The sequence below is a fragment of the Hibiscus syriacus genome, unplaced genomic scaffold (assembly GCF_006381635.1).
Source record: "Hibiscus syriacus cultivar Baekdansim isolate YM2019G1 unplaced genomic scaffold, ASM638163v2 tig00113338_pilon, whole genome shotgun sequence".
NCBI lineage: Eukaryota > Viridiplantae > Streptophyta > Magnoliopsida > Malvales > Malvaceae > Hibiscus > Hibiscus syriacus.
In genome coordinates, this window is record NW_024063457.1 from 242451 (window position 1) to 267561 (window position 25111).

A 25111-nucleotide genomic window follows, 5' to 3' on the forward strand; every position below is an offset into this window, starting at 1 on the left:
TCTAAATTTAAAAAAAATATAATCTAAAATTTGAGAGGGATAAATTTAATTTGATAAGAAGGAAATTAAATAACTGAGCTTCTCAAAGTTTAGGTTAAAAAAATCTTAGCAACAACAAATGAAAGTAATTAAGTAGAACTGCATGCATGAAGGCTGAAATTGACCCATAAATAGTTTGATTTAGAGTTGATATGATAACAATAATTTGATTTATGATTTGGGTTTTGGTTGTACGTAATCATTAGTCCATGCATGATTCATCAAAGGCTAAACCAAGCTATAAGGGCATTGTAGTCATTTTAAGAAACCATTAAAAAAATCTCCACATACTATTCCAAACTAAACACTAGTAATATTATCCTTGCTGTAATAATTAAGAAAGAGCCATTTGGTGAATTCATCAAACCAAATTCCAATACACCTTTCATACAAGCTTCCATGTTATTTTAACTCGGTTCAGCTACAAATGTGTATCGAGTTTTCATAACTTTGCTGAACCTTCTTTCCTTTCCTTTCTTTGAAGATTTTCCATATCTTTTTCTCTTATTCTCACCTTCCATCTTCTAACCTATTAGCCTTGGTGCTGGTTCATGGATATTGAACCCTTGTGGACTCTTGGGGGTGGTTTTTTCTTATTTTCTTTGATTGTATGGCACCTGCATCATCATCACTCTCCCACACCTTCGAAAAACCCCATTTTCCCCTTCTGATCCTCACACTTCTCTTCCTTCTCATTCTACTCCTCAACCCCTCCACAAACCACATCCAGTACTCCTCTAATGTCACCCCTTCAATCCCTTTCAAGAGGCTCCTCTTAAACAACCCATCAAAATCATCAACCATGAACTCATACCCCACGGGGCACCGCTCGTCGTCGTCGAAATCTTCACGTAGGGAGTTCGGAGCCGAAGCTCACGAGGTTCCGAGCGGTCCGAATCCTATTTCCAACAGGTAAAACTTTGATTCGTTGGGGTTGAAGATGATACTGAGTCGTGAAGGCAGAGTTATTGTTAATTTGTTTTTTTTATATATCTTTCACTATGAGTACTGTTTTTAGTTCTGCCATTAATACTGCTCGTCCTCTTTGAGAGGAGTTTGTCGTTGCCTTTGTTGTCATCGTCATCGTCTCTACCATATTACTCGTTTATTTTTTTGAACTAGAAATGTATAGGAAGGGAGATACTCTATAATTTTCTACTTGTATGTATGCTACTATTTGTTTCATATATAGAAGATTATGGTATGGTTTATATATTTCCTTTTGATTACATGTAGAACAAGAGTCCAGTAAGTTCATGCAGTGATTCAAATCTCTGCAACCTCTTTTTGTTAATATTTTTGGGAAGATATATCTTGAAACTATAAAACAAAAACCCTAGAAATTCGTATTTGTGTTACATGATACAATATTGTTAATATATTCCCCTAAAAAATATTTTTATATCCGTTATTGAATATTTTGGATCGAATTACAAAAATAGATAAAAGGAAGGAAAGGAGAGAAAGGTTAGCATGGTTTATGTGAGGGAGCAGTGCATGGATTTCCTTTCATTCTCTTCCCCCTTGTTTTGAAGCGATAGGGGGGAGGGAAGAAAGGGATTCTGGTCTGCCGGGACCAAAACAACTGTGTGACACAGTGAAGAAGAGGGGATCAGAAGAACCTTTTCTTTTGTTTTGTCTGAAAATTATTTTGGTCAGTCATTTGGGACATTGCTTTTGACTTCACGTAATTCGAGAAAGTCGAGATGCCAAAGTCATGATTTGATCATTATTACTGTATCATTTATCTTTCCTATCGTTCAATATAAAGTGCCACCAATCATATGCTTTTTTCTCATTCAGCTAATTATTATGTTTTTTTTTGGGTTGGGGCGGGGGTCCAAAACATCTTGTTTTTATACGTTTCAACACTTTTATGGGGTTGCATTCATGCAAAAAAAATATCCTTGTCGGAACATTTTAACGGAGTGACAGTCAACCCTCAGCTTACAGTGAAAAGTAAAAATTTATACTCCCAACAGTTGGAGTAGTTTTAGATTGGCTTAATTTGAGCTCTGAAATTTATTTGGGGTTAAGTCAATTATAAGAGTAGATTGTACATTTGGAACATTCAGATTTGAGGTTTATGTTTTGGTTTAAAACCATTTTAGGTTTTGATCACTTTACGTCATTTTGGATAGATTCTAGTTATTTGTTTATTTCTATTTTAGATTTTTGTTTCCATACCAGGTTGTCTCTTTATCCATCATATTTGATCATTTGTAACGTAGTTTTCTTGATTCATCTACTAAACTTTATTAGTATTCCATTATAATGATTAAATGATGTAGTTTATAATTACTTTAGCTTTTGTAGTTGCAAATGGTGGATGGATGTTCTCTTACTCCAATTCTTGGATTTTTAAGGGACTGAGTGATGCTATCACCTTCCAAGTTCACCCATATTTCAGATAAATCTATCTATATTAATAGCATCGAATGCAATTTATAATTATGGAAGAAGAATGTCTCAGTGCCATTCACTTTAATAAAATAAGATTGCCCAAAATTTTTAATTGCATTGCTTTTTTTCTTTTTTTAATAACGGTTTAAATGCTTAGCTTTGAAATTTAAATTCCACGAAAACTTTTGTACAATTAAACGGGATAGACTGCCAGAGATATTGAGATGGGGTCCTACCTTTGAAAATTTAAATATCCACATAGTTTAAATATATGTTTTTTAAATGTTTTTTTAAAATTCCTCGTATAAAATAAGTGATCAAAATATAGCGCCTTTTACGAATAGGTACTTAAAGTATTTTTTGAACGATTCCGATGCCTAACGTTATAAACATTATCACTTTAGGTGATCGGGCCATCAACAACGTTAATTTCTTCCGTTAAATGACAAGTGCCACACTTTGGTAATTCTTAATTTTTTTAAATATTAACAATTATTATATTTATAAAAAAACCTAATTTCTTTAAATTAGAGAAAGACCCAAAATCCCTAAAATCCCCAAATCCTAATTACCCTAACTCGTCTTCACCACCCTTTTCAGCAGTGACCATCGCAACCGACGTAGTCTATGCCATCCTTCTAGTCATACGTCGATGTAGTTGTCATCGATTGACTATTGAAATTGCATGGGATCATGCACGGTTTTAATCATTCGCAAAGTATAAAACATCGATTCACCGTCGATCGACTGTCGATCAATCACGATTTCATAGGAGCTTTGGTCGCCGTAGGAAGGTGAGGTCAGGTGGAGCTTCGTCGACAGTAAAGGGTGGCGTCTGACATGTGTTTAAGGGTTGAAGTGAAGGTTTTCAAAGTTTTGGGGTTATTTCAAAATTTTGTGTGCTTTTTAAATACAATCTTCAATTTTAAATATTTTTTTTAAAATTACCAGATTGTGACACATGTCACTTAACGGATGATATTAACGTCGTTGATGACCCGTGCATCTAAAGTGGTAACGTTTATAACGTTAGGCTCTCAGATAATTCAAAAAATATTTTAAACATGTATTCGTGAAAATCACTATAATTTGGGCACTTATTTCACATGTTGTGGCCATCTTGATCCTCCAAAATCATTTTCACTAGACATAACATATGTTTCCTTCAACTTAAACTCAGGCTGGTTATTAGTAACCGTATCAAACCTCATACCCTTTTGTATAGGATGTTGATTAGACTTCCTATAGTACGTCTATCTTGTATTGTTTCTTGCTAAAGACACCGATAATCGAAAGCCGTATAACCTAAATCCATTCAACCTTTCCATCGCTCTAAAAGCATCCAGCCTACTGGAGAAACGCACGAAACCATATCTCTTCCCTACCCTATCCACCTTACTAGCAATGAATGAATCAGCAACGAAACCATGCCTCCCAAAGGTTTGTCTCAGTCAGCTCCAATGTACTGTTGGCGGAAGATTTTGCACGAACAAAGTGGTCGGTTGACTTTTCTTGGTTGTCTGATAATAACTATCTATGAAATCAACTCAAAATCGACGAAAATTCATTTAAAAGTTTAGCCTAGTAATACTTCGTATTGAAAAATAAACAAATCCACCGAAAGGTGAATTAAAATAATCCACCGGCATATTTTAGTCAAAAAGGATGGAAATTTTTGTTTAAATATTAAATGGGATAATTCAATTTAGTCACTAAACTTTAGGGTATTTATAAATTAGTCCTTATGTTTCAACTATAAATACCCTAGCTCATTTAGCTTCAAAATCATCCCAAAGCATTCTAGCTTTCTTCCAATACTAGAGAGATTTTAGAGAGTTGTTTTCTCCTTTTTATCTAGAGAGAATTATCATTGTTTTCTCCTTGGTAGATCGAGAGAGGTTGTAATTCCTATTTTCTCATAGTGAAATTCTTCTACCGTTGCCCGTGGTTTTTACCCTAAATTTTTAGAGGTTTTCCACGTAAATTTTGTGTCTCTTTTATCTTCATTTTTATTTTCTCAAATTATCAGTTGCAATTTTGCTCTATCCGATAGTCGTCTTTCGCAACAATTGGTATCCGAGCTAGATTTGAGTGTGTAATATCTGCTTATTGTCTTTGTGGTTGCCACCAAAAGGTGGATCCTCCAACATAAGCAAATAAGAAGGTATTACCCATTCTTTGAGGTTCTAAAGAACTATTTACGATAGTGAAATAGTGGGAGCTATCAATAATAGAAGCTATGACAACGAAATTTGATATTGAAAAATTTAATGGGAGAAATTTCTCATTGTGGAAATTGAAGAGGAAGGTCATCCTGAGGAAAGACGGTTGTCTAGCAACTATCAGTGAAAGGCTAGTGGATTTCACAGATGACAACAAATGGATCGAAATGGACGGGAATGCTATGTCAAACTTTCATCTAGCATTAGCAGATGAAGTATTGTCAAGCATCGAGGAGAAGAAGACAACTAAAGAGATATGGGACCATCTCACCAAATTGTACGAGGCCACATCGCTGCACAATAAAATTTTCCTTAAGAGAAAATGATACACTCTCCGTATGCCAGAATCTACTTCAGTGACGGAGCACTTAAATACACTGAATACTTTATTTTCTCAGCTTACATCCTTAAGTTGTAAAATAGGAGAACAAGAACATGCTGAACTTCTACTTCAAAGTCTACCGGATTCGTATGATTAACTCATCATCAACTTGAAAAACAGTAATGTCACTAGTCTAGTCTTTGATGATGTTGCAGCTGCTGTTCTACAAGAAGAAAATCGGCGCAAGAACAAGGAAGACAAACAAGTAAATCTGCAACAAGCAGAAGCATTGACAACGATGACAACGATGAGAGGGAGATCAACAGAACGTGGCCAAAGCAGCAGTCACAAACATGGTAGATCGAAGTCGAGGAAGAATTTAAAGTGTTACAACTGTGGAAAGAAGGGTCATTTGAAGAAGGATTGTTGGAGTCTAAATAAAAACTCCAATCCACAAGGCAATACCGCAAACACTTCAGATGATGGAGATGCTCTATGCTGTGAAGCGTCAACCACCGTGGAAGGAAGAAAACGATTTGCAAATATATGGCTCATTGATTCGGGAGCAACATATCACATGACCTCAAGAAGAGAATGGTTCCATCATTATGAACCTGTCTCAGGAGGATCTGTTTATAGTTGCAATGATCATGCCTTAGAGATAGTTGGTGTGAGAACCATCAAATTGAAGATGTATGACGGAACAATTAAAGTTGTTCGAGATGTGCGGCACGTGAAAGGCCTGAAGAAAAATTTATTATCCTACGGATTGTTGGATAATAATGCAAGCAAGATTAAAACATGGAAAAGAATCATGAAAGTGTTCTCTGGAGAGCTTGTGGTACTGAAAGGCGAAAAAATAGCTGCAAACTTGTACATGCTGAAGGGAGAGACTTTGGCAGAAGCAGAAGCCTCTGTTGCCTCATGTAGTTCAGATTCGGCAATGCTATGGCATCAGAAACTTGGACACATGTCAGAACAAGGAATGAAAGTCCTTGTGGAGCAAAAGCTACTTCCAGGCTTAACAAAGGTATCATTTTCTTTGTGTGAGCATTGAAAAACAAGTAAGCAGCACCGGTTGAAATTCAACACATCAAATTCTAGAGGCAAAAGTGTTCTAGAATTGGTTCACTCTGACGTATGGCAAGCACCAGTTACATCCTTAGGCGGAGCAAAGTACTTTGTCTCATTTATTGATGACTACTCCAGGAGATGTTGGGTGTACCCTATTAAGAAGAAGTCAGACGTGTTTTCAACTTTCAAAAACTTCAAAGCGCGGGTGGAACTTGATTCTGGGATTAAGATCAAGTGTTTCAGAACAGATAATGGAGGAGAATACACAAGCGAAGAATTTGATGACTTTTGCAGGAAAGAAGGCATCAAAAGACAATTCACAGTGACAAACACTCCTCAACAAAATGGAGTGGCAGAGCGGATGAACAGAACCTTGTTAGAAAGAACAAGAGCAATGTTGAGGGATACAGGCCTAGAAAAATCATTCTGGGCAGAAGCAGTCAATACCGCCTGTTATTTGGTGAATCGAGCTCCATCAACTGTAATAGAGATGAAGACACCAATGGAGATGTGGACTGGTAAACCAGCTGATTATTCAAACCTCCATATATTTGGAAGTATTGTGTACGTGATGTACAACTCCCAAGAAATCTCAAAGCTGGATCCAAAATCCAGGAAATGCAAATTCTTGGGGTATGCTGATGGAGTCAAGGGGTATCGCTTGTGGGATCCCACTGCCCGCAAAGTGATCATCAGCAGGGATGTTATCTTTGTAGAAGATAAACTACAGAGAAAAGAAGACGATGATAGCACTGAAAAGTTAGAGACTACACAGATACATGTGGAAAAAGAGGTTGAGGAAGGAGATTCTTCTGAAGCAGAACCAACACATGATGACCAAGAACCAGAGAGTTTTGAAGCTCCAACAACTCCTCAATCAGATCGTGTGAGAAGACGTCCCAATTGGCACTCAGATTATGTTATAAAAGAAAATATTGCATAATGTCTTTTAACAGAAGACGGTGAGCCATCAACATATGATGAGGCAATAAACAGCTCGGATGCTTCACTATGGATGATGGCGATGCAAGAAGAAATTGAAGCCCTTCATAAAAATAATACATGGGACCTTGTGCCACTACCACAAGGAAGGAAGCCAATTGGTAACAAATGGGTCTTCAAAATCAAGCGAAATGGTGACGATCAAGTTGAGAGGTATCGTGAAAGACTGATGGTCAAAAGATATGCTCAAAAAGAAGGTATTGATTTCAATGAAATATTTTCTCCTGTGGTTCGACTAACAACAGTTCGAGTAGTTTTGGCAATGTGTGCTACATTGAACTTACATCTAGAGCAGCTAGATGTTAAAACAACATTTCTTCATGGAAATCTTGAAGAAGAGATTTACATGCTCCAGCCTGAAGGTTTTGAAGAAAAAGAAAAGAAGAACTTGGTTTGCAGGTTGAACAAATCTCTATACGGTCTAAAGCAGGCGCTGAGGTGTTGGTATAAGAGATTTGATTCCTTCATTATGTGCCTTGGATACAACAGACTTAACGCAGACCCTTGTGCTTATTTCAAGAGGTCTGGTGATAACGATTTTGTTATATTACTGTTGTATGTAGATGATATATTGGTTGCAGGACCCAACAAAGATCATATTGAAGAATTGAAGGCACAACTGGTTAGGGAATTTGAAATGAAGGACTTGGGATCAGCAAACAAGATTCTAGGGATGCAAATTCACCGAGACAGAAGTAATAGGAAGATTTGGCTTTCACAAAAGAATTACTTGAAGAAGATCTTGTCACGATTCAGTATGCAAGATTGTAAGCCAATTTCTACCCCTCTTCCTATTAACTTCAAATTATCCTCCAATATGAGTCATAGCAGTGAAGAAGAGAGGATGGAGATGTCTCGAGTACCGTATGTATCAGCAGTGGGAAGTTTAATGTTCGCTATAATATGCACAAGACCAGACATTGCACAAGCAGTGAGAGTGGTTAGTCGGTACATGGCGAATCCAGGCAAAGAGCATTGGAATATTGTAAAGAGGATCCTAAGATACATCAAAGGGACCTCAAATGTTGCATTATGTTACGGAGGATCAAACTTACTTATAAATGGGTATGTCGATTCTGACTATGCAGGGGATTTGGATAAAAGCAAATCTACTACATGATATGTGTTCAAAGTTGCTGGTGGAGCTGTAAGCTGGGTTTCAAAATTGCAGTCAGTTGTGGCTACATCCACAACAGAGGCAGAATATGTAGCAGCTACACAAGCTAGTAAAGAAGCAATTTGGTTGAAGATGCTATTGGAGGAGCTTGGTTTGTCTCTATGTTTTGTGACAGTCAAAGCACCTTGCATCTAGCAAGGAATCCAGCATTTCATTCAAGGACAAAATGCTATTGGAGTTCAATATCATTTCATTCGTGAAAAGGTGGAAGAAGGGACAGTAGATATGCAGAAGATCCATACCAAAGACAACATAGCAGATTTCATGACGAAGGCGATCAACACTGATAAATTTACTTGGTGTCGATCCTTCTGTGGTCTGTCAGAGACATAAGCAACATGAAGGTACAAGGTAGAAAGAATGGTGTGAAGATATGATTGTTCCAATCAAATCTTCAAGTGGGAGATTGTTGAAAAATAAGCAAATCCACCGAAAGGTGAATTAAAATAATCCACCGGCATATTTTAGTCAAAAAGGTATGTAAATTTTTGTTTAAATATTAAATGAGATAATTAAATTTAGTCACTAAACTTTAGGGTATTTATAAATTAGTCCTTATGTTTCAACTATAAATACCCTAGCTCATTTAGCTTCAAAATCATCCCAAAGCATTCTAGCTTTCTTCCAATACTAGAGAGATTTTAGAGAGTTGTTTTCTCCTTTTTATCTAGAGAGAATTATCATTGTTTTCTCCTTGGTAGATCGAGAGAGGTTGTAATTCCTATTTTCTCATAGTGAAATTCTTCTACCGTTGCCCGTGGTTTTTACCCTAAATTTTTAGGGGTTTTTCACGTAAATTTTGTGTCTCTTTTATCTTCATTTTTATTTTCTCAAATTATCAGTTGCGATTTTGCTCTATCCGATAGTCGTCTTCCTCAACACTTCGATCTCTTTTGATTACCAACCAATGAGGCAATGAGGCTAGATTTGAGGTAAATTTTCGTATTCTCAAAATAATATTTTTCATTGTTCATTTTTTTTAACAAACACCTATAATCCCGTAAATCTAATAAAGTCTTCAAATATCTGAAAAATGATAGATTTTTTTGTGTGTTTAATTTCGTCGATTTTGAATGAGTTTCATGGGAAACTAATCATATGAGAATGAAGAGTCAAATGCGAAAATTTTGTATCGATTTTCCTGCGAAAGATTATCAGTGACGGGCGACGATTGATTGCTAGCGGTGGTTGAAAAATGCAGTGGTAAAAAATACATCGTTTAGTGGTATAATCGATACACCACTAAATTTTAATGTCTAAAACGACATCGTTTTAGGCATTGAAACAACCACATCAAAACGACATCGTTTTGATATGACATGCCACATTAAGACTGTTTAAAGGAATTATTATTATTCTTAGAGGTCACGAGTTCAAGTACCAACTACTATAAAAATAATTGAGTGTTCATTATCGAATAGTCGAGAATACTTAGAAGATATATTACTTTATAATCACCTTAGCTTAATAAAAAAAAATAGAGTAATAAAAACAAAAGTAAGATTCAATAGTTGATTACATTAGAAAAGTTAAATGTCCAAATGTTCAAAATTGATATCTTATTAACCATATGTTATCTCAATCTTTGAAAATGAAAAATTTAAATTTAGAATGTAATATTTGAAATTAAAATATGAATATAACTTTATTTGATGAGTGAATTTTGAATAAAATGTTCAAATTAATCATTGATATTTAAAAGATTGTTCATTAGATTTTATAAAGGATATTTTCTCATTAAGAATATTTAACAAGATTGTCCTCTGGTTATTTTGAAGACTACCCCCATCAACCATTTTAATAAAAGAATATATTATCTTTATTTATTTTTAAATGTAGAAGAAACTTTTTCTTAAAAAAATACACGCTTTAAAACATAAAACAATAAATATACATATGTAATAATATAACTTAATACAATAATAACAACAGGGACAGGTGGCATGTTGTGAGTAATACAAATATATGAGTAATCCATTCATTAAAAGAACCGATCTCTTGAGAAAAAAAGATCAAACCCTCAATTTTGAATTCAAGTGAACTTGTTTGAAATTGTATTTTAAATCCTTTAAAGTTAATTTTTTTAACCTTTATTACTTACATGAATAATATTTTACAAAAATAATTCCCAAGTTTTGGTATCAAAATTAAGGATGAATTCTAACCCATTTTAGTCGAGGTTTTAACATTAAGTTCGTTTATAATTTTAATTTCATGTATGTATCATAAATTTGACAAATTCATGTCGGTACATAAATTATTTATGTGTTTATCATTTAGACCCTAAAAATAGTTTTAATTTTATTTTTTTGTATTAATCTAGAGTTAGTATAAGATAATATTTATTCAAAGATAACTCTCAACTATTTTACATTAAATATTTATACTTTTGATATTTATGATGCTCGAACCCGATACTTCAATAAATAACAACAACTCTTTTATTATTGAGATCACTTGCTTGGCACAATTGATCAAATTTGTTGGAGATTGAGTTTAACATTATTTCCGTGGGAGAAAGACTTTCGGATAAGCGTGAATAAATTTGGGTTGAATCCGAGTTTCAGGTAGTTGTTTTGGTAAAATATACCTTAGTAGGTTGGGCTGACGTAGACAAAATTTGGGTTTTGTCTTAGTTTTGGGTCGACCTGGACAAATTTTGAAACCGACAATGAAAACAAATTAAAATTATTATATAATAATTATATTAAACTGGTCTAGAATCTCGAGACCATCTCTTTACAGGTTGTTTCTTTGCTAAGGAAGTCTGGAGGACTATCTTAGCTTTATGTTGGATTCGTTATGACATGCAAAGCTGGGATGAATGTCTTAGCTGGTTGGTTGTGAACTTGAAAGGTAAATCCCTCCGAGCGTAAAATCTTAAGCTTGCTTGGACTGGTTTCCTGTACTACATTTGGGAGGAGTGTAACCATAGGTGTTTTAGGGGGACATTCTCGTTCTGCTGACACAATTGTATATAGGATTAAAGAGGTTGTAAAGATCAAGTTGTATAGGAATTATATACATAGGATTGATGATGCTAATAGGTTTTTGTTCACTAATTGAGGTCTGATCTAGTACGTTGATTGTTTCTTTGTAGTAGCTATGTTGCTTTTCTTTTGGATGAAATATAAATTATTTATCCAAAAAAAAGAATTATATTAAACGTTTTTATTTACTTAGATATATTATTTTAAAAATATATTTGTTAGAATTTTTTCTGATAAATTTTAAATATAATCTTAATTTTATCTCTCGTGGAAGATAAATTCTAAATTTAATTTTAATCTTATCTGGAGAGGAGTGGAAGGAGAGACTCTAAAGAATAGAATGAGACTGCTCCTAATCGACCTAGTACCCAAAAAAAATGATAAAACAAAGAGGAGTAACTTGATCAATCGATCAAATGTGTTTATTCTATCATAAAATGTTGACGAAAACGGGTAAAGAAAACGAAAGAACACGAGAATTTTACGAGGTTCGGCAATGTGCTTACGTCCTCGGTGCCTAGGCGGCGCTAGAATTTTATTCAATGATTGAATTTTAGGTCTAGGTTACATCTCTATTTATAATAGAAAACCCTGGTACATAATTACAAAATTAACCCTGTACCGTACCGCGGGGGCTGCGCCCCCGCACCCCCAACCCACATAATTCGTAACCCCACAACGAGACTTTCTTTGTAAGGACAGTTGATGTTCACTTCGCTCACTCCGCTCCATCTCCTATCCTCTTTACTGGTATATTTATGAGCCATACCTAACAAATCCCCACCTTGGCGAATATCCTGCCTCTTGAAAAATACAATGTGGGTTGGGTTACCTTGATTCTTTAACAACTCGAAACATTCAACAAGTCCAAGCAATGCTTGAACTTGTCTGTCGTAACTGGCTTAGTGAACATATCAGCGGCATTCTCATCAGTATGTACCTTCTGAAACAAAACCTCTTCAGATGCAACCAACTCTCTGATCTTGTGGAACCTTACATCAATATGTTTAGTTCTAGCACGATACACCTGATTCTTAGCCAAGTGAATAGCACTTTGATTATCACAAAGCAACTGAACTCCACCTTGTTGAACACCCAACTCCTTCACTAAACCAGTAAGCCATAAAGCTTCTTTTGCAGCTTCAGCCACTGCCATGTATTCAGCTTCAGTTGTAGATAGTGCCACGACAGATTGAACAGTAGACTTCCAACAAATAGGCCCTCTACCAAGAGTAAACACATACCCTGTCGTAGATCTTCTATTATCCAAGTCACCTGCATAATCTGAATCCACATATCCTACAACCAAAGGATTATCCCGCTGACTCCCAAAAACAATTCCATGTCCCACAGTACCCTTTAAGTACCGAAAGATCCACTTGACTGCATCCCAATGTTGCTTACCAGGTTTAGACATGTACTTACAAACTTGACTAACAGCATGAGCTAAATCAGGACGAGTACATACCATCGCATACATCAAGCAGCCAACAGCATTAGAATACGGAACCTTTGCCATATTTTCAGCTTCCTTATCTGTCTTAGGGAACTGTTCTGATGAGAGCTTAAAGTGATTCGCCAATGGAGTGCTAACTGGTTTCGCGCTGCTCATCGCAAACCTTTCTAGCATTTTCTCAACATAACCCCGTTGAGATAGCCGCAGTTTCCTTGAGTCTCTGTCCCTGCAAATTTCCATTCCAAGAATTTTCTTTGCAGCACCTAAATCTTTCATATCAAATTCCTGACTCAATAAAGTTTTCAAACCGATAACATCATCCATGTTCTTCGCAGCAATCAACATATCATCAACATACAGTAATAGAAAAATAAAAGAACCATCATCAAGGCTCTTAACATAGACACAACAATCATACTCACATCGGTTGTAGCCAATCTTGATCATATAGGAGTCAAACCGTTTATACCACTGTCTCGGAGACTGTTTTAACCCGTACAAAGATTTCTTCAATCTGCAAACTAAATGCTCGTTTCCAGGTTGAGTGAAACCTTCAGGTTGCCGCATGTAGATCTGCTCCTCTAAATCACCATGCAAAAAAGTAGTTTTAACATTCATCTGCTCTAAATGCAAATCCCAACTAGCCACCAATGCAAGTACTGCTCGGATTGAAGTGTGCCTGACCACAGGAGAAAAGATTTCATCATAATCAACTCCTTTCTGCTGTGAAAAACCCTTCGCTACCAAACGAGCCTTGAACTTCTCCCCCTCTTTTTCTGTTACTGCTGGTTTCTTCTTATACACCCATTTGCAACCAATCGGCTTCTTACCCTCAGGAAGGGGAACTAACTCCCATGTGCGATTGTGATTCAAAGACTCCATCTCCTCAACCATGGCTGCCATCCACTTGTCGTTTTCCTGACTAGTAACGGCATCATGAAAAGTAACTGGATCATCATTGCTAACAGTAAGTGCAAAAGATACCAAGTCTTCAAAACCCAATCTGTTCGGAGGCTTTATATTCGTCCGTCTCACCCTGTCTCTGGCGAGACTATAATCCTGCAAATCATCCGTAGTGGAACCACCAGAAGTCGGTTGAGAAGTTTCTGGTTTCTCAACTGGAAACTGCTCGAAATCTACCACTGTCGTGTCTTGCTTCTGCTGCAACATAGACTGTTCATCAAAAACGACATCTCTACTAATCACAACTTTCTTCGCAACTGGATCCCAGAACTTGAATCCTTTGACACCTTTCTTGTAACCCAGAAAAATGCACTCCTTCGATTTTGCATCAAGTTTGGATCTCTCATCAGCAGGTACATGCACATAAGCAGGACAACCAAAAATCCGTAAGTTATCAAAACTAACATCATGACCAGTCCATACCTCTTCTACAACTTTCCCAGCCAGCGATGCCCTTGGCGATCTGTTGATAAGGTAACACGCCATGTTAACAGCCTCAGCCCAGAAGTGTTTGGGAAGCCCCGCATTCAACCGCAAACATCTGGCTCTTTCATTCAACGACCTGTTCATTCGTTCCGCAACACCATTCTGTTGTGGTGTCTTGCGCACTGTAAAATGCCTCTGAATCCCATGCTCCTTACATAATTGTAGGAACTGTGAATATGTGTACTCCGTACCATTGTCAGACCGCAAACACTTGATTTTTCGTCCTGTTTGGTTTTCTACCTCAGCTTTCCACAGCTTGAACTTCTCAAAAACTTCAGATTTCTGTTTCAAAAAATACACCCAAACTTTCCGTGAAAAATCATCAATAAAAGTAACATAGTACCTAGATCCACCCAAAGACGATGTCGTGGAAGGCCCCCATACATCAGAATGCACATAATCAAGAATCCCTTGAGTTGTGTGCTTCGCAGTCTTGAAACGGACTTTAGTCTGTTTACCAAGAACACAATACTTGCAAAAGTCGAGCTTACAGCTTTTGACACCATGCAACAAGTTTCTCTTGTGTAATTCGGCCATACCACGTTCACTAAGATGAGCAAGGCGCATATGCCACAATTTTGTCGTATCATCACAGGACTCAACAGAGTGAACTCCACCTGCAACGGTACTCCCTAATAATCTGTAGATATTCCCTGCAGTCATCTTGCCTTTCATCACAGTCAATGCTCCTTTAACAATCCGAATGGTTTCCCTATCCTCGTCAGCCTTAGGGATAAAACCATTCTTGTGCAAAGTGCCCAAGGAAATCAAATTCTTCTTCAAGTCTGGGATATGTCGAACACCACTCAACATCCGAACGGAGCCATCGTGCATCTTAATTCTGACATCACCAATACCAACAATATTGCAACATCGATCATCACCCAAATAAACCGAACCAGAATTAACCGGCCTGTATGTCGAAAACCATTCCCTATTTGGCGTGATGTGATAAGAACATCCAGAATCAAGAATCCAAGCATCCGTCAATTGTGTCGTTGAAATAGAAAGCATATCACCCTCACTGCAATCAGAATTATCATCCTCGACCACATTCACAGACTTGGATGAGCCATCACGCTTCTCATCAGTCTGCTTTTTCAACTTCGGACAATCTCGCTTCATATGTCCCGCCTCCTTGCACTTGTAACAGTGAATCGTCTTCTTATCCCTGGATTTGGATCTGGAATTCCGCTTCCCGGAACCTGCCTTCTCTGGCTTCCGTCCACGATCTCGATTACCCTTGACATATAAGCTATCGGCTTGAGAGCTTTCCCCTGCATTCTGCTTCCGCTGGTTGTGAGCCAACAAGGCTGCAGTAATCTCCTCAACATTGATAGTCTCTTTCCCATATGTAAGAGTAGTCACCATGTGTTCGTAAGAGGGAGGCAACGAACACAACATAATCATCGCTCTGTCTTCATCTTCAATTTTCACATCAAGCCGAGCCAGATCAGAAACGATTTGATTGAAGACATTCACGTGTTGCGCCAAATCGTGATCGTCCTGCATCTTCAGCCCATACAGCCGCTGCTTCAGATACAGTTTTGTCGTTAAGGATTTGGACATAAACTGACTTTCCAACTTCCTCCAAATTTCGTCTGGAGACGATAGATGCATGACGTGATACATGACCTCGTCCGCCAAGCATAATCGTATGGTTCCTGCCGCTCGCTGCTGCAATTCTTCCCAATCTTCCTCATCCATCGACGCCGGCTTTGTAGATCGCAAAGCCTTCAAGATCCCTTGCTGCGCCAATAGATCCTTCACCCTCGTTTGCCATAATCCGAAGTTACCCTGACCATCGAATTTTGCGACTTCGAATTTTGCTCCTGACATCTGATACCAATTGTTGACGAAAACGGGTAAAGAAAACGAAAGAACACGAGAATTTTACGAGGTTCGGAAATGTGCTTACGTCCTCGGTGCCTAGGCGGCGCTAGAATTTTATTCAATGATTGAATTTTAGGTCTAGGTTACATCTCTATTTATAATAGAAAACCCTGGTACATAATTAAAAAATTAACCCTGTACCGTACCGCGGGGTCTACGCCCCCGCACCCCCAACCCACATAATTCGTAACCCCACAACAAGACTTTCTTTGTAAGGACAGTTGATGTTCACTTCGCTCACTCCGCTCCATCTCCTATCCTCTTTACTGGTATATTTATGAGCCATACCTAACATAAAAGAACTTTAAAACTTAATCAAATAATATAAAAATATAAAAAATAATGTTACTTTTTAAAATAAAATCTAAAATTAATATAAAAATTAAATCGAACCAGACTATTATAAATGGTCCAAAAATATCTTACTACTGAACATAAGTGATCAAGAGGTTAAAAGTCCATGAAGGAGATGCACAATGTCAAAATCAATAGGCTCATAAGGAACAAAACACAAGCAGTCAAGAGCTCCTCCGAGTTTGAGTTCTTAAGAACATTATTATTTATTTGATGGGTACATCTTTAAAACGTCTCTTACAGGGACAGATGCATAATTTTATTTTATAGAGGCAAACTTATTATTTATGCATTTTTGGCTCACATAATGCATGATGCTTTTGTCTCGATGTCAACAGATGATGATGTTCCTCAACCAAGGGCCCCAGAACCTGAAATTCTTGAGATTTCTGATGATTCTAAAGACAACAAGAACAACATTGAGGCACAAACTTTCAGCTTCCGTGAATTAGCCATGGCAACCAAGAACTTCAGAAGAGAATGTTTGTTAGGGGAAGGTGGGTTTGGGCGGGTTTACAAGGGAAAACTTGAAAAAATGGGCCAGGTAAAAACATAACATTTGCCTTCATAGCTTAATCTCAAAGTTTTGCTCTTTCATTTTCAATACATATAATATCAAAAATTACTTTATAAATAGTGACTTTAGTTCAATTTCTTTTTTGTAGTATTTTGGCCCCAAGTGTTCCATTTTAGACAAAATAACTCGTTCATGAATAGAAACAACTAGTTAACAAACGATTATTGTATGAGAATAGTTGCATTTGTGTCCTAAAATGGAAAGTTGATAGCTAAAATGATTAAAAAAAGAATAGATATCAAAATGATTATTTAATCAAACGATATCTTTTGAAATTATACCTTTGAATACTTTTAATGTTAACACTTGCACAGATAGATTGTACATTGTACATGAGAATCATTTTAATCACCATGGGTATACCTCCATTTTTAGGTTAAGCAGTAAACAACTTGATCGAAATGGATTACAAGGAAAGAGAGTTTCTTATTGTGGTGTTGATGCTAAGCTTCTTGCACCATCCAAACCTTGTATTGTGCCGACGGTGATCAAAGGCTTCATGGTTTACGAATACATGCCGTTCGGATCTTTAGAGGACCATTATTAGGTAATTTTTGTTTTAGTTTCATTTGATTTCTAATGGGATTAAACCCGAGTTACACTTACGTTTAAAATTCCAGATATTAGACCACATCGGAAGCCATTAGATTGGTATACAAGAATGAAGATAGCATTAGGTGCTTCAAAAGGTTTAGAATATTATCATGACAAGCCTAAACTGTCCGTCATCTATCGAGATTTGAAATCGTCCAATATCTTGCTGGATGAAGAGTTCAATGCTAGACACTGATTTCGGGTTAGCCAAGCTAGGACCGGTAGGGGATAAGACGCATGTATCTTCCAGGGTCATGAGAACGTACGGTTATTGTGCCACCGAATATCAGAGAACCGGACGTTTGACGGTGAAATCCGATGTTTTTAGTTTCGGAGTTGTTTTGCATGAGTTGATCACCGGAAGGAGAGCCATAGACACCACGAGACCAGGCAAAAAGCAAAATCTTGTTGCATGGGTAGGCCATTTCCCCCTCCTTTCTCCCCTTTCTACGTTTCTTTCTTTTACATGCTAAGAATACTTTTTCGATGCCCAAAAAAATCATAGGGTAAAGTATACAAAAGTCTCTTGATTATAGGACGCTATTTTGTTGAATCTTCCGACTATTAAAAGTTATAAAATGATTTATTGATTATATGACCTTTTTTTCTTGAGTTCTCTGACTATTAAAAGTTACAAAATGGTCATTCGACTATTTATATGTTCCAGTCTCATCCTTTTTGTTAAAAAAATTGACGATGGTCTAAGTTGGACGTTAACATGCTAATTGAGATATAATAAAAATAATATTTTAATGACGTCTCTAGCACCATTTTTGCTTTCAAGTATTGGTTTGACAAAATAATGTTTCGAGCATTGGTTCGATGATATATTGTGAATGGAGAGCCGATCCACAAAATACATCTCAAATGGTTTTATGATCATATTTTATCATATCCTGACCAACATGTTAACGTTCAACTCAGATGACCGTCAATTTTTTAACGGAAAATGATAAGTTTGGAGCATATAGATAGTCAGATGATCATTTTGTAACTTTTAATAGTTAGAGACTCAACAAATCAACTCCATATAGTCGGAGGACTCAACAAAGCAACACCCTATAATCAAGTGATCATTTGTGTAATTTACCCAAAATTATATTATTCACCTTTTTATTCGTTTATAATGTCATGGATAATATAATACCTTAAAAATTATAATCATTTATGACTGCTATTTATACCAGGTTGTACCAATGTAGCATCCCAAAATCAAAGCTAGTGACTAAAATGTAAATTTTGGAAACTTTGTGTTCAATTTCTAATAAGTTAAAAGTTTAGGGACTTAAGTGAAATATTCTGGTATTGGATTAAATGGTAATTATTAAAGGATTGAATGGGTATTATGGTAATTTGAGCTTAAAGGATATTTTATCTCCTTATTTAGGAAGATAACATGTAGGGTGGAGAGAAATATCCAGAAGCTTATTTCTTCTTGCTTTCTTCTTCTTCTTCCCGTTTGCTCCAGCTCCCAAAGGTGAGTTTCCTTGGTTGTTGATTATTTGTTGAATTTAAAGTTGGTTTATGATTATTAGATGATAACTTAAGATTTCTGATAATTAAGCTTAAGGAAATCTTAAGTTATCTTAAAAACAAAGGATGATGGAGTTAGGAAAGATTAAAGATTAGGAGCTCTTGAATGAAAACTTGGAATAGAGTTAATAATTAGAAGTGGAAGTTAAATTTGACTTGTCATCAACCTAATTAAGAAGTATGAAGTGTTAGATTAGAATTAGAACATGTTAAAAATTGAGTATGATTCTTGAATTTCATGTAGATGATAGGATTTGGAGGTTAAAGATGTGATAAATGAATATTAATGGGTTTAAGCATGTGTATGTGAGTTAAGATTATGAAAGGGGATGAAATATGAAGCATTTGAGCTGAAATGAAGTAATTTTCGGGCTTAAAAAGTGATTTATGGACAAGGGGTATCGGTACTGCTTCAACAGGTACTGATACCTCAAGAGTAAAAATAACTAAGGCATTCAAAGGGTACCGATACCATAAGGGAGGTATCGATACCATGGAAATATCGAATGTAATTTCGGTACCGATACCCGTATTGGTATCGATACCCTCAGCTAGGGTAGTATCGATACCCTATAGTGGGTACCGATACATCTTCAAAGGGAAATTGAAAATAAACTTTTCTTTTAGCTTCAGAAATTAAGGATTGAATTATAATAATTGGAATGTTGATATGTATGCATGATTGTGTAGATATCGATCGAGAGCAACGTTCGGAAAAGTTTACAAGTAATAGTCATCGAAAAGAGATAAGGGGGTGGTATTGACTAGTGAGGCCAAGTGAGTGCATCTTATTTTATAGGATTATATGGAAATTTGACTTGTGATAAGTCTATTTCCTATAATTATAGTGCATGAAGTCTTGATTATAAGTATGTGAATGACATGAAGTATATGTATGCTTGATTATATGTGTTGATATGTTCTTGTATGTGCTATATGATTTCTGTAAAAAACATTATTAAGTGATAATGGGAGAATATAAAATGAGTTATGTAATTATATGAGTATAAAAGATAAGTCATGTGATAAGATATATGTTTTACACGGAAATGTAATTATATGTCTATGAAGAGACATAAGAGAACAAAATATAAGCCATATGATAATGAATATAAGACTATATGAATACATGGTTATGAGATAAAATAGGTAATAATAGGAGAATATGATGGAAATGAGTTTATGAGAAACGATATGAACTAGATAAGCATGTGTAACAGTTATATGAATAACAGAAACATGAGTTGGATAAGTACATAGTGGCATGATCATTTATGAGAATTAGTATAATAGAATTATATGATTTAATAAGAATTGAGGAAAATTAAATAAGATTGACCTATAGGATGAAATGAGAATAGTATATCAATTAGGAAACTTGAATATAAGTGATGATACGAACATAAAAGATAATTTATATGCTAAAGATCTATGGAGCTATATGAAAAGGTTATAGGGAATATATGAAATTGAATTAAGTAAATAGATTAAATTAGTATATAAATGAAATACTATTAAGTGATATATGTTTATAAGTATGACATAGGTTATGTAATCTAGGTGGATACAAAGGAATGAAACATAAGGTATATGATATATTTTATTAAGCAATGTGATAAGTAATATGAAATGACTTGAAAAGTTGATATAAACTATGTGAAAGTGATCTATGTGTCTATATGAGATATGTGATTTATGTGACAATGACTTATATGAAAATAAGTGATGTGATTACATGATCATTAGAGATAAGTTATATGATGTGAATGTTATGATAAGAAGCAATGTGATAAGAAGATATGAGCCTATGTGATATGAATGTGTATATGTGAAATGATATAAGTGATAATGCCCATGTTATGTGAAATGAGAGCTAGAGGTATAGTTGGCATGCAAAGAGTCGAGGGTTTTATGTGATCCTTCGGGACATAGTGGTCCTTCGGGACATATGTGATATGTGATCCTTCGGGACATAGTGATCTTTCGGGATAAATTCTACTCGCCCCTAGTGGGAATTATACGAGCTTATGGGTCGGGTAGGAGCAAGACATGTCAGTTCTCCTTACCGAATGTCAAATCAGAAGAAAATGTAGTTGGCATGTAATTTAAATATTTGAATTGTATCCGCTCTGATAAGTTTTGTAAACTCTGATCTAAATTGTATAAATTATGCTTTTTGATTTAATAAAAGTTTGAAATTTCATGCTTTTGGAAATAGTGAATGTTTTGAAAAGTCAATGTGAAGCCTCAGACTCGTATCCGGGTCGGGTACAGGTTGGGGGTGTGACAACCAATGTTCAAGGAACGTAGGTTCCCGCTACTGGCTCATCCACTTCTGAAAGGAGATTATCCTAGCAAAGGGTTGCAGCAAGCAATTGCAGTTACGGCCATGTGCTTGCAAGAGGAAGCAAACGTACGTCCACAAATGAGCGATGTGGTCACTGCCCTAAGTTTCCTCGGAAATGGTTCGTCGAGCACCGAGGCCTCCTTATCGAATCCTTCCTTAGAACCTGAAAGTTATAATGAAGATGGCTAACTGAATGCCAATGGGATTCAGTTAATCACAGACTCATAGCACCACGATGCCTTCTCCTTGCCACCATCTTGACGTTAGGTTTTGGGGTATAATTAAACTTCTTCTTCTTTTTTAATTTTTTTGGAGATTTAATTATTTTTAAAAAATATTTTGAGGTATTTAGTGGGTGAAAAGAGAGAGAGAAAATCTATACCTTTGCATGTTTGTTGTTTGTATTACCTTCTCATCCCTTAACTGCAATTTAAAATATCATAATATACATAAATTTGTGATAGAAACAATATTTGGTAACCACCATTTTTTTAGAATATGGTAACCACCTATTAAGCATGTGTATAAAGGACCTTTGAGATCAACTTGTTATAAAAGTTACTAGTGGCACACAAAAGGTTATTATTATTTAGTATTAACTTGAATTTTGGACTGGGTTGTTTGTTTCAACAAATTGGGCTTGAGATTTAGGATATGATGAGTTTATTTGAGTTAAGTGGGTAAAATGTCTCAAGAGAACTTTAGGCGCAACTAGGGAAACACATGCTTTAAGCTTAAAACACTCTGATTCAAAAGTCAGTCTCGAAACAATTGAATCTTAATTTGATTGAAATTATTATTGTTATTGTCGTAATATATAAGAGAATCTTAATTTGATTGAAATATAATTTTAGTTATTAAACTTTCTAAAGTTTAAGATAACCACTAAATTTATTAAACTATCAAAAAATAATTATTAAATTTTATCGAATTGTTACAAAATGATCATTAAATTTATTGAATTTTTTCACTTATTTTGTCACATTGAACTTCTTGTAACATTGGATAAATGTAATGACCATTTTTACTTTTTTTTTTTAAATTTAATGACCTTAACATAGTTTAGTAACTTATAATGTATTTTATCCATAAAAATGGGGTGACTGACATGGCATAAGCTTATTGGCAGCTATCCCACTCGCCAATACATCCGACCGCACCTAAACAATCTTCCTACTAATAAACCCTAGCAAACTTACTGCCATTCGTATGTAAACATTTTTCTTCTTCACTTGGCAGCTCATTCAGAGTGTGCGAGCGAGCGAGAGGAGTCAGAGGGGAAGCACCATTAAGGAAAAGACAATGGTGTCCGGATCAGGACTATGCGCGAAGAAAGTGGTGGTCGATGCCCGCCACCACATGCTCGGCCGTTTGGCTTCGATCGTGGCCAAGGAGCTGCTCAACGGCCAGAAAGTCGTCGTCGTCAGATGTGAGGAAATCTGCATGTCGGGCGGACTCGTCCTCCAGAAGATGAAGTACATGAGATTCCTCCGTAAACGCATGAACATCAAGCCTTCTCATGGCCCCATCCACCGCCAAGATATTCTGGCGCACCGTTCGCGGGCCAGTCTTTTTAACCTTCTCTTTATATTTTTGGGTCTGGTTTTATAATGGGAGCTGCTTAATTGAAATGGGTTTGTCGAAATTTATGTTTTGTTCAATTATGCTGAGAAATGAAGCTGAACCCAAATAGTGAAATATATGCAGAATGATACCGCATAAGACTAAGCGCGGTGCAGCTGCCCTTGCTCGTTTGAAGGTTTATGAGGGTGTTCCTGCCCCGTATGATAAGATTAAGAGGATGGTCATCCCTGATGCACTTAAGTAAGTTTGTAGATTATTTTTTTTTCTTATATATTTCCATTGTAATCCTGTGATTTTGATCTAATGTTTTCTACTATTATCTTTTATAAATGTAATAGGGTGTTGAGGCTTCAGAAAGGGCACAAGTACTGCTTGTTGGGCCGGTTGTCATCAGAGGTTGGATGAAATCATTACGATACCATAAGGGTGAGTTTATCTTGTCATTCAGTGCTTAGCCATTGCTTGTCCTTTAATCAATCTATGCCCGTTTGTGATAAACAATTTTTTGGAACTTTGGGGGTTTAACATATGTCATAAGGTTTTATTGGTTAACTTTGTATTTGCTTATCTGCATATGCCATTTGCTTGTTTAGTTTGATGCATACATTCATCAATTTCTTTTTCCATCAACTCGGACACGGATTCTCTTTTTTCTTAATTTAGTTTGAAGCTGTTTGAATTGAATTTAGTTGTCTGTAATTAAACTTTCTCCTGTATCGAGGAAAGATATCTGGAATCATACCCTGTATGCATATTATTATGCATTACAATTTTGTCATTTTAGGGATTGATTGGGTTTTGATTTAGTCATCCTTTTGAATTTATCTTCGTAATTGCAAGAAATGAAAGTCTTGAGAGTGCCTAATATCAATGGTCAAACAACAAAGGCAAATCTTATGCATATTGAATTGTTAATATGTGAAGTGCCCTTAGTATTACACTAGGGTTATTTCTTGAAATTCTACATGTGATGGATGACAGTCGTATTTAAATATAATGTTTCCCTTTCTTTATCCGGACCGGAACTAAAGAGAAATGGTTTGGAGTTGGGACGACAAGCATCCATCTTGTTTGTACTTTGGTACCATCAAAGATTGTTGAAGTTTTGTTTCTGATGATATAAAATATTTTGACTTTAGGAGCTGGAGAAGAAGAGGAAGGAGAGGGCTCAGGTTGCATATGAAAGGAAGAAGCAGCTGAATAAGCTTAGGGTAAAGGCTGACAAGGCTGCTGAGGAAAAACTAGGTTCTCAATTAGACATCCTTGTCCCTGTTAAGTACTGAATTTCTCGACATTAGCTTGTTTCTTGCAATTTTGTTAAGCTTCTCTCTATGGATTGAAAATTAAATTTAATGAATCTTGAGTTACCCTGTTTTTTTAAGAGCTGCAGGACTGTCTGAATTTATTTCACACGTGTTATTATTGTGAATGCCGTGTATGTCATTTCTGCGTTCAAGAATAAATTTTGCATGAGAGCTCCTATTTTGGTAGGAATGACGTTTGACGGATCCAGAAATATTGTTGAGGGTGGGTATTAACATTAATTATTGAAATTTTTCCTATGTGCCTACCATGTAAAATTTCAGGATGGTGGACATCCACAATAAAATGAACATATAATATAAAGAAACTCGGATTAGAAAGATTTCCAATTGTATGAAGCAAGCTGTTTAAATTAGAAAGATAATACCAAAACTAACTGAAATCATTTTTGATATCCAATGTAAGACGATATATCTTGTTTAAAATTTATTGTAGCATTGAACATAAACATGTTAGTAGGGAATTCCATTTGTCTGGTAAGAAAAAGACACCCTAGGTTCAATGTAACAACTAACAAGGCAACTGAATTAACATTAGTTAAATGTTAAACGTTAATATAACTTTTGGTATTAACATGCAATTTGATACTCGATTTCTTTTTGTAGTTTGTTATCTAAGTTTTTTTAGAAAGTGGATACCTAACAGTTTTTTAATTTACACATATTTAATTATAATTGTTTTATATTTTTAATTTTTAATGTTGTTCAGTTGAAGAACTAATACGTATTACATAATCAAAAGTTATGTTGAAATTTTACGTATACACATTTAA

The 25111-nt window shown here is 35.8% G+C and overlaps 1 long non-coding RNA gene and 2 pseudogenes across 1 annotated transcript; 2 read left to right on the forward strand and 1 right to left on the reverse strand.

The window, feature by feature from the left end:
- Nucleotides 1-521: 521 nt before the first annotated feature.
- Nucleotides 522-13544, reverse strand: LOC120186374. Its single transcript, XR_005522197.1, has 3 exons — nt 13532-13544; nt 3031-3034; nt 522-656 (listed from the first exon to the last, which is right to left on the reverse strand). It is a non-coding gene; the product is annotated as an uncharacterized LOC120186374 (long non-coding RNA).
- LOC120186373 lies at nt 8881-24397 on the forward strand (annotated as a pseudogene).
- On the forward strand, nt 16689-21621 carry LOC120186383 (annotated as a pseudogene).
- Nucleotides 24398-25111: the final 714 nt, after the last annotated feature.